Source organism: Tachypleus tridentatus, chromosome 7, assembly GCF_004210375.1.
Source record: "Tachypleus tridentatus isolate NWPU-2018 chromosome 7, ASM421037v1, whole genome shotgun sequence".
In the NCBI taxonomy this organism is placed as follows: Eukaryota; Metazoa; Arthropoda; class Merostomata; order Xiphosura; family Limulidae; genus Tachypleus; species Tachypleus tridentatus.
This window is the reverse complement of record NC_134831.1, coordinates 26,071,728-26,082,884: the sequence shown is the minus strand read 5'-3', so window position 1 is coordinate 26,082,884 and position 11,157 is coordinate 26,071,728. Positions and strand designations below refer to the sequence as shown.

The window sequence follows — 11,157 nt, the reverse complement described above, 5'->3', positions numbered from 1 at the left end:
TAATGTTAATATAGTGTTTATGTGTATTCACATTATTATTGTTTTCTGCCATGAATCGCCACATTTTTCTTTCTTTGTATTTATCAGTCATGCTTTTAGTTATTCGTTGATAATTTAATAAATACACACAATAAGTGTCTTCCGTATTAACACAGAAAATTTGTTATTAAGTTCATCAAGAATGTCATGAAATTCCTTTCAGTTTTAGTGCCCGTTGTACGATGACATTCACCCAGACACCTTTTTGTTTTATCTTGAAAAAGATAGATATAACGTTACCTGTAGAATGTATAGTTGGAAAGATACATTTTCTACTGGTGATCAGGTGTCCTATGGATGTAACCACTTTTATTGATGTCTTTGGGGAACGACTAGCCACAGTTGTAGCGCTAGTTGCTTTCAGTAGCTTTGTGTTACCAACTGAAGTAGCTAACACGAGAATTATTCAGTTTGTAATAATACTTTAGAAGAATTGAGCGGGATACGATCATAAGAGATCCAGTTAGGAATTTTTGTAGTATAAACACAAAGAAACAAATGGGCTATCTGTGCTGTGCCCATCACAGGCATAGAAGCCCACTTTCCAGTGTTGTAAGTCTGCAGATATATCGCTGTCTCACTTGGGGCAGTTTGGAACTTGACATCACAGAGTTATCACGAATTCTCCAGTTAATTAAACTGTCCTTTGCGTATTTATCGAATCCCACGTTTGAGAATATTACAGCAAAAGATTAAAGCACAAATGAAAAACATGGATAATTGAAAGAAGGTTTACAGACCGAATAACAAAAATATGTCTGGCTTCTAGGAAAAAATTATTGAATATAATATCTCAAAGCAAAGTTAGATGAAAACGTGTAAACTGCGTGACTGTACGATACATTTGCTCCGAAATAAACTGCATAGCTGCTTATTGTAAAAGTATTATATTTGTAGTTTGTAATAATCTAAGCCCCCAGTAGCACAGTAGTATGTCTGCGAACTTACAAAGCCAAAAATGGTTTCAATACCTGTAATGGACAGAGCACAGATAGCCTGTTATATAGCTTAATTCAAAACAACAGCAATAATAATCTAAATGTAATGTGTAAGTAAAATAATAGAACAAAATGAAAGTCACTCAAAAATCTGTAAAACAATTACTTTATTGTTTATAACCTTATACTTTTTGTTTCAAACAGAACCGATGTAATCAAATTGAGTTTACCATTCTCAAAAGTTGCTTATTTATTGTTGTAATTACGAGTTTGAATTTTAACAGCACATAACTACAGAGGCTGAATACGTCATACCAAAAAGATTTTGAATTCGTTGATCAGTAAGTCACGTCAGAATGACCTATATCAGAACTATATTTTGAAATTATATTGCGTTTTGTAAATATTTGATGTCGTCAAAAATTGATCACATTTGGTAATGGTATGTTAGAACCTCTTCCACTCAAAGATATGCTCAGATCTGACATTTAGGATAGGATAACCATTCTGCTTAACGTTCTTTAAAAAAACAAAGGAATATGGATCAGTTTGAGAAACCAGGATTGTGCACAAAAAGAACTGTGACACATAAGTAAGAATTCACAAAACACAAAAAAACAGTGTCAAAACGCCATCCAAGAGTCAGCAACATAATTATGTAAGAAAGATCACAAGGTATGGGTTCACCATGGTAAGGTTTTCAATCATATTTCTTTATACTGAGTCATATCTCACAAAGTTAGAGACTGAAACACAATTTATGCTAATCTATACAAAGGTATACTGGTCAAATCGTCAGGTGCAGCTTTTATAGATTTCTGTGCAATCAGGCTATTTAAATAGGTGCTGTTCTTGTACAAAAGACGAATTATAGAGCATGCAGGAAGAAGTTGTACGTTTTAAACATGATATCCTTACTGAACCTTTGAAATGAATACTACATATCAACCCTATTGTCACGTTGCACTGTGGTTAGCAAGAACACGACCAGACGTACCGACAAGTAACGTAAGGATGTCATGAGGCTCTACAATTCTTTTGATATAGTGTACCTAAACTCTTGTTTGTTTGTTTGTTTTGAAATTCGTACAAAGCTACTCGAGGGCTATCAGTGCTAGCCGTCCCTAATTTAGTAGTGTAAGACTAGAGGGAAGGCAGCTAGTCATCACCACCCATCGCCAACTCTTGGGGTACTCTTTTACCAACGAAAAGTAGGATTGACCGTCACATTATAACGCCCCCACGGCTGGGAGGGCGAGCATGTTTAGCACGACTCGGATGCGAATCCGCGACCCTCAGATTACGAGCGCATGCCTTAACGCGCTCGGCCATGCCAAGCTGTACCTAAATTCATTATAACATACTCAACTTTCTGTACGTCTTAAACTTATAAAGGCTGTGTTTTTTATATAAATTAGAATATTGAGTAGGAACAAGCTGGTTTAATAATTTATATTTTTCAATCACAAGATATTTATCTTCTAAATGTAATTCAGTTTAGTTTTCAGAATTATTTCCCGCATGATAAATTGTATTTTTAAATGACGCCTTTGTTAATCAAACTGAGTTCATCTATTTATTTTTTATTAGCAAATTATATTATGGTTCTGTTTAAAGATATTTCAAAACGACTAAAATTAAATTAGAAATTATAATTATTTCTCTTTTCTACGTAGAAAATATTTTGTTGCTATTGCGTTGAGCTACATAGTGAGCTATTTGTTTTATGTCTACAGTGGCGAATCGAGTCCCAGATTTTGGCGTCGTAAGTTCATAAACTTACCATTGACTCTCCATATGACGGCACCTTATTATTGAATAGAACTTCCGTTGGCAAGGGATATTTATGGTTCCAGTCAAATTACAGCACTTTTTCGTGAACAGGCCAGAGGTAGACTTTCATTTTTGCTAAATATCTAAAACTGAGAAAACCCAGAGATAACACGCTTATGATAATATAAAATAATCTACAGTACAACCAAAAGTAAAATATTTCTAATAGATAGTAATGTGATATTGATATTATCAGAGGAAAATTCAAAGTTTCTTATTTGTAAGTCTCACATTCTGCATTTAAAGTTTTCTTCTATGCATTATCATTAGCTTCATGCAGTTGAAAAGGCAGAAAGGTTTGCTTTAACGGGATAGCAGCACGTTTCAGTACAGGTTGTTAGCCTGTATGGAAAAGGACGGAAAACGACGTATTGTTCGTCATCATTTTCCCAAAGAGTAGTTCTAACAAGCGAATTACTTTCTGTTAGGATATCTAACCCATCGATTGAAGACGGTTCAGTATTTTTCTGACAGGCCTCTTTATTTGTAACAAAGTTCGATTTTCAGAGGGTTGCTGAGTTTAAATAACAAGCAACTCTCTCACATAGTAAAGTTTGAAAAGGGAAATAGAAATGCCTGGGGTATGTTGGAGGAATGTCCATGCTTTTTCGTTGTTGTGGCCCTTGCAGGTTAGTTGAAGAAAGTTATCTTTTTTTATCTGAATTCCCAAAGTAACTTCTACCTTTTCAGCCATTTTATTGTTAAAAATGTTTTCAAGAAACTTGCAAAAAGATGAAAGCGAGGTCAGTTTTATTTATTGAAATATCAAAGAGCCTCTGCAATATAAGTGAACCAATAATGACATCAAGAGACGTTATCGCCGAATTAAGTTATCTAAATTTTCACTTCCTACTTATAATTTGACCTGTAAAGAATTTCGAAAAGGAATAGTTGTCATTTATATCTTATATTATACCAATGGAAACATGAATATATAAATATATTTATATTTTTCAGAGGTCTAAACTACAGAACTTTATTCTACCTTCTTACACGTTTTACATTTTAACATGTGATTTCCAAGTATTCCTTAAATTTTCACGGGAGATTTATCATTACATATGTTACAAACTTCTGTTTGATAAATAACTACTAGTAAGTGAAATTATTACACCAAAAAGAATAAAAGAATGTCCATGTTTAAGGTGATTTTAATTCCAAATAATCAATCAACCAAACAATAATGTCTAGTTTTAGATTAACACACTTAAACATTTAACACACCATAACGTGGTGCTGACATAGTTTCTCAATAGTGAAGTACTTGTGTAAGAATATATTATCTTACTGAAAACTGGTTAATAGTAATTTCTTATAGTTCTTCAACATAGTAGAAAGATAATTAATATCGAACATTCTATAAATGCTGAATATGTATAAACGATTGTGAAACATGAAGAATGCAAGAGGAAACAGAAGATAGCATAAATATTAGGAGTTGTTGAATCAGAATGATAAAAAATGTAAACAAAACGCATTATTAATGAAGGTATTCAGGTCACTTTGGTATTTAAAACACATTAAATATTGCTACTATCAGGTTTTATTATCTGTGGTAAATTGTAGAATCTTAGAGATATGTGCTTCTTATATACATAATATGTATGTTATTTTTATGCTTAAGCGCAAAATTATATATTTAGTTATCTGTGCTAATGTCCATCATAGGTATTAAATCAGATATTTCGAGTTATTAGCCCCAAAACTCACAAATGAGCTACATGGAACATTAAATATGAAAATAAAAACCCAGTAAAACACAAGCAAACATACATGTAAGCAGAATAACATTTCTCCTAAATTCTCAATTATTTTTACCGTTATATAGATATTTAGGGTGTATACAAAGATACGAGGTGAAGTACACATTGGTCTAAATCCTCCTATGTTTTCTTACATCCAATTAGTTCTGATATTAACCGAGATTCAATATTATAGTTATAACCATATTAGTAATATTTTGACTATTTAGCAAATAGTTGAATTCAGGTGTGTTTTATATGTACAACGCCAATTACAATAGACATATCACTCACCCATGTCATGGATAGATGTCATTACGTGATGTCAGAAACAGTTGAAGGGCACATGATATGAGTGTCCTGAACAGAGCATAAAAACTTTCCACCAGTTCAAGCGGAACTGTAAAAAGAGATTATTGAGTTTACGTGTTTTCTTACAACAAAGCCACATGGGGCCATCTAATGAGCCCACAGGGGGGAATCGAACACCTTATTTTAGCGTTGCAAATCCGTAGACATGCCGCTGTACTAGCGAGGCGGGGAGAATTTATTTTAAACTTGTATACTAATTGTCACAGTGTTTTATATTTTCCAAAGCACACCTGAACCTTTACGAGTATGAATTCAGATGATACAAAAACTGCTTTAAAAAGAATTACGAAAATAATTTGGAGACAGCTTGAATGGATGATGAAGGAAACTTTATTATATGTTTATTATAGTAACAAATGTACAACGTTTCGATAAAGTTACTGTGTTAAACGTGTAACGAAGTTGTTTTCGTTATTTATTCAAGAAGTCTCTGGCCTTTATTAGTTTTCACGTGGGTTCTTTGTTATTAAACAAGGACTACGACGTTAGACTTGTAATGTATAATCATGTTTTTGCCCTAGATAGATCATTTGTATTATGCTGCACGATGAAGTAACAACATACTTGTGTAGAATATCTCTGATTAGATTTAACTGATCATTTTGGGGTTAGAATGCTCATACTTCTCATTGGTACGCACACGAGACTTCGCGAACAAGAACAAAAACAAAACACAATGTTGTACGTGTTATTTCACTACAAACGAGTTACAGTCCATTTTTTAAAGACAAAGTGGCCGATGGATCAACATATTTCTGGACAAAAACATTCTAGAATCGCTAGACTAGCAGTGCGGAACTGTTAACCTGGGCGCCATGCTCTCGAGACCTAACAACGATTTCCAGACACTAACGTAGTTGGAATTTAGACTCTGGAGACAAATAAGCTCACGGTTTACAACATACACTCAACTACACTTAACGATCTCAAGGATCGTATTATGGACACAACAGCTGCAATTACAGAACGTGTGTTTGTTAAAGTGTGTTACTAATGAACTAGGGACGCTGTATTGAAGTGAACAGAGGTCATGTGAAGGTGTGTACGCGAAATCAACTATGTACTTTATCGGGTGATCTATTTTACTTAATGTAAGGCCTATTATTAGATGTACAGCTAAGAGGAGCTGCACTGACTGAATCCCAACGATTGTCAAGTGTTCTTGGTTATTTTTTATTTTATGCATATACCTTTCACACAAGAACCAGCGAGAAAGCAGGAGGTAAGATTGAGTAACTTTATCACGAGGGTGTTATTGTTGTATAATGCAAATTACGTATAATAAAGCAACTAAATTTTTATCTACATATGCATTACCTTCACCGAAATTTCTTTGAAATTATTTAAACGAACCCCTTATTAATTAAAAAACAAACAAGAACAACAAAACATTTGGTTTTCTTGTTATTCTGACAGCGTAAAATTAAGTGAAATGTGACAAAAATGCAGATACTAGAAATTGCATATGTGTCAAGACGCCTTTAACTGTAATTCCATTTATTTTTATATTTGGAGCTAAACGTTTTCTATTATTTCTAATATCATTTTGTTCTACTTTAATTGAAAAGAGCATTGCAACTACGAAATCATGACAACTATAGTTTCGATTAACCACAACTTATGTTGGTTAACGTTATCTATCTTCATTCTATTCTGGGTGAGAATAAGGTATATGGTACAGTTGTCTTTAACATTTACCATCAATGTTTAACCAATGTAAGTGCAGGGTTTCGGTTTCACTATAGAATGTAGTGAACACCAAGAATAAAACTAACATTTATATCATGCGCATGTACTAACAAATCAATACATGACTTTATCAACTGAATATAACTCTAAAAATTTTGTCCTTATATGCACATATATATATAAATATAACTAAGGTGTTTTTTTTAAAAAAAGAACAAAAGTACTTGCAGATATATGTTAAAGCTTTCTGTTAAAGTTATGGTGATATAAAATTGCGTATAAGTATAGTGCTGCTACCTAGTGATGAAAGATGTATTTTTTCTGCTTAGTAAAAATCATCAAAAAGACAGCACTTCACTTTACATTGAAAAGAAAAATAAAAAAAAAGAAAGAAAAAACAAACTACAACAACGACAAAAATAACTTATTAATTCAACACGCACTTGAAAAATATTTAGTGAGGTAGCCATTATGAGAAATGTTTTCAATGTGACACATTTTTGTAATGTGGCCGTTTATCTGTAGTAACGCATTTATACTCTTCGTTTTATGCAGAAATTTTCAAAATGCTACAGAATAAACTAATGAACAATTATATATTAGGCACAAGATATTTTTATATACAGAGCAAAGTAGCAAAACATATTTTCGCTATAATTCAAAATATTGATTTTAGTTTCGGTTTTCTGTAAGCGAAATGAAACGCATCAAATACTTTTCACATTTTCCCTGATAAATGCTAAAAAAGTTTTTTATTTTTATTTTCCCTTTTCTTATTTTCATCATTCGAAGCTCTACTCAAATAAGTGGTTGAGTCTATCAACGAAAAATGCATATTTTTCTTTATGTTCATTGGCCTTAAGATTTTGGCCAGCAGTGTATGCTCATCCATGCAAATTCATTTATTATGAGCAAACACTTGCACACGCACACACATAAAGATATATTAGAATAACCAAGGTTCCACAGGAACATTTACCTTATTTCTTCGCCCTAACAAACAACTTCTTGGAATACCATATTATCCGTTTTCAAAAGCATAAGATATCTTCGTCCTAACATCGGACTGCTGTTTTTTTAAGCATACCAATGTATTCTATTGGGATCTTATAGCATCTGTTATGGTGTTTTCTGAAAGAGTTTGCAAATATTCAGCAAAATATTACGCAAGGAACGTTCACAGTCATCCAGCTGTTCCAAACAACTAGCGGTGTTGCTTTCTATTTGTGTTAATGGTTAATAGTAATTCTCACTAAGAGAATGTGTGTTTTTCTTACAGAAAAGACACATCAGGTTATCTGCTGTGTCCATTGAGAGGAATCGAACCCCCGATTTTAGCATTGTAAATCCATAGACTTACAAAAGACATACCTTTTTGTCTTTATGTTTGTTTTTGAATTTCGCGCAAAGCAGTGTAACACTAGAGGAAAGGCAGCTAGTCATCACCACCCACCGCCAACTCTTGGGCTACTTTTCTACTAATGAATAGTCGGATTGACCGTCATATTATAATGTCCCCACGGCTGAGAGGGGGAGCATGTTTGGTGTGACGGGAAATCGAACTCGTGACCCTCGAATTACGAGTCGAATGCTTCAACCACCTTTCCATGCCGGCCCGTCAGTTTAGAGAACCTGCCTTTCAATGTGAACGAGAATTATTAAGCGCATACAAAAATAATTTTAAATTAGTTTTACAGAAGTTTAGAAATGTTTAAGTTTAATGACATAAATATTATTACTGACAAATATAGTTTATGAACACGATATTAAGTAACGAAGATAGAAATATATATACACTACAACTTATAAATATTTCAGCAATTATAATCACGTTATTACATATAGCGCCTTCTAGGAACGATTACGCGTTTATACACATAAACAGAATAGCTTTATGATATTTTTGTTTAAGACTTAAATGTACATCAGTAGTTTAATTTTCTGTTTTGAAAACGCGATAGTTTTTGACAATGCTTATGTTATGCTACACCATATCAAACAAACAAACAAAAACTACAGTTAGTAATCAAACTGATGTGTGAGGGATAATATTATCTTATCCATGTAGTTGAACTGTACAGAGTTTTAGAACAGTACACACACGTATTATTACAGTTTTTTCTTGTTGAAATGGCTTTCTATTTTTCATGAAATATATTTTCTTCTCTTACCTGCTGTAGTAGACATGGGCGGATAACGGGAGGGTCTAGAGCAAACATGAACAGGGCAGGTGTAGGTTCATGAGATATCCTATCACGCAGGCCGAGAGTAAATGTCCAGAAGGTATCATAAAAGGAGGATTTATGACACGTACAAGGCGTTAGGGAGACGTATTTTCCGCTGATATTGACTTAACATATCGTGAAAACCCTACAGATTTTACGCAAATATCTATTATATTCACCGTCTTTACAATCTTCATAAAATGTGTAACAATCACATGTCATCTCATCAAATGATGTCCACCTTCAGTAATGAGTGTTTTTGAGTGACTATTTGGTTGGCGATAGCAGTAGCAGCCTTTTCTTATGCTTCAAACTCATGAATATTTATAATAAGAATCAGTCATTAGTTAGCAAAATGAAAACATAAATTATTATATTAGAGAACTTCTAAGACGAAAGTTTTCTTTCTTTCTCATTAAACCAAATTAACTGACATTTCGTTTAAAAAAACCTACTTCAATTAATATAACTAAAACAAAACTTAAAAAAAAACAACAACTTTAAATGGTTTTCACTTAGATTTTCTTTACGTTAATGGAAAACCTTACAACAACAGATTTTTCAGGAAATTAAAAATAAACAAAGCTTGAAGTATTTCCTAAATGCAAAGTTTAGTGTAACATAGATGGAACTGAATGTTCTCAGTAGGTAATACTCCTTTTCCTGCACGAAGTAAATGTGAAACGTTCTGTGACATTTTTTGCTGAGGCTGCGCGTATATATTACGTATATATAATATGTATATATTAAATATATATATTTCCAAAGAAGAAATACAAGTAATGTTATCCAAACAATTTTTCATTCATATTTATAGGAACTGATTAAAACGTTTAACTAAGGTGAAACATATAGCTCTTTAAAATAATTTCTGTGTTGTTTATATTGTATTTTGTCCTTGAACTTTTAGAGTGGCTTGCATCAAGAAATAAGTCCCTCAGTGGTGAGTTTCCAACACCACAGTGTTAAATTCTACAGTAGACAAAGTGCTCATGAACTACTGTGCAGCTTTGTGTTAAAAGAAACGAAACATCATAAGACAAAACTAAAGGACAATATAACAACGTTTCTTTCAGTAGAGACATGTAACTGTGGTGTGATTTTCAGAGCTTGATTTTGGTTCTCTGTTTCACTCATTACTAGTAGAAACGTGTTACTGTGGTGTCGTTTTCAGAGCCTGATTCTGTTTCTCTCTTTCACTACTGGTGAAGACGTTTTATAAAATACAACCAGAACAATATGCATATTTAAACAAGTACTTAAATCATAGTTGGACGGAAGATTCAGTTAAATTAGTTGCCCTGTTTTTGAAAAAGGAATTACTCATTTATCAGTTCATTCTAACATTCCATGAAAATCACTACTTTATAGCATATTTAACATTCAGTATAATAATGACTTACATATTTTATGTTATATATCTTGTTTAACTGTTTCAGTTAGTATCTCAAAAACTTTAATTGTTATTGCAAACTAAATCTTCTATTTTTTACGTTTATAACAACTTTCTGTGAATTAATTGTTTTTAATCAAGAATATCCTAACGGATTAGTGTAGCATTTTCAAAATCGACTTATTGTTTCTGAATTTTTTAATCTTCAAACTTATATTTGACAATTTCTAACGTTTGATTTATTTACTGTGGTGAGGTATATACCATGGAATAAATATATCCATCTTCATTAGTTATTATTAAAAATATATATTAGTTTAAACACTTATTGAATCAATCAATCCTGTTATAGCTTGATCACTTGTGTAAAAAGAAAGAGGACGAACATACGCGCTCACCGCTAGTACATGGATTTACATCGCTAAAATCAGAGGTTCGATTCCCCTTGTTGATGTCGACAGATAGCCCGATGCGGCTTTGCTATAAGAAAAACAAACACGTTGCTATAAGAAAAACAAACACGAACGTACAATTGTATTCATGATATGATTTTATCACTTAAAAATATTGTATTCGGTAATATTTGCACATTATGTCTGAGTCATTTTAATTACACTGAAAAAACATAAGGACCTAAATTAATCTATAGATTTAAATTATTTTAAAAGGACATAATTATGAAGTACCACTGTTAAAATTGAGTGTCTTAATTTGGAACAAAAGAATGATAATAGTAACAATGATGTTTAGGCCAAAAACTATAAATTTAATTATATTGTATATTCTCTTATTGGGTTTTTTGGCTATATTTTAGTTATATATGATAGTTTCTGAGACAAATAATTCAAATATTGACTTTTTAACTTTATATATATATATTTATATATATATATAAATCTGAAATTAATATTTCCCGGAATTTTCGA

General features: G+C 32.3%; 1 long non-coding RNA gene across 3 annotated transcripts in view; it reads left to right on the top strand.

Annotated features, from left to right (window-relative positions):
- The first annotated feature begins 5,475 nt into the window (after positions 1–5,475).
- LOC143255336 (uncharacterized) overlaps positions 5,476–11,157 on the top strand; it is a 32,753-nt gene continuing 27,071 nt past the window's right edge. For all 3 annotated transcript variants that reach the window (XR_013030558.1, XR_013030559.1, XR_013030560.1), the window contains exon 1: positions 5,476–6,146. This is a non-coding gene — a long non-coding RNA (uncharacterized LOC143255336). The remainder of the gene's footprint in view (positions 6,147–11,157) is intronic.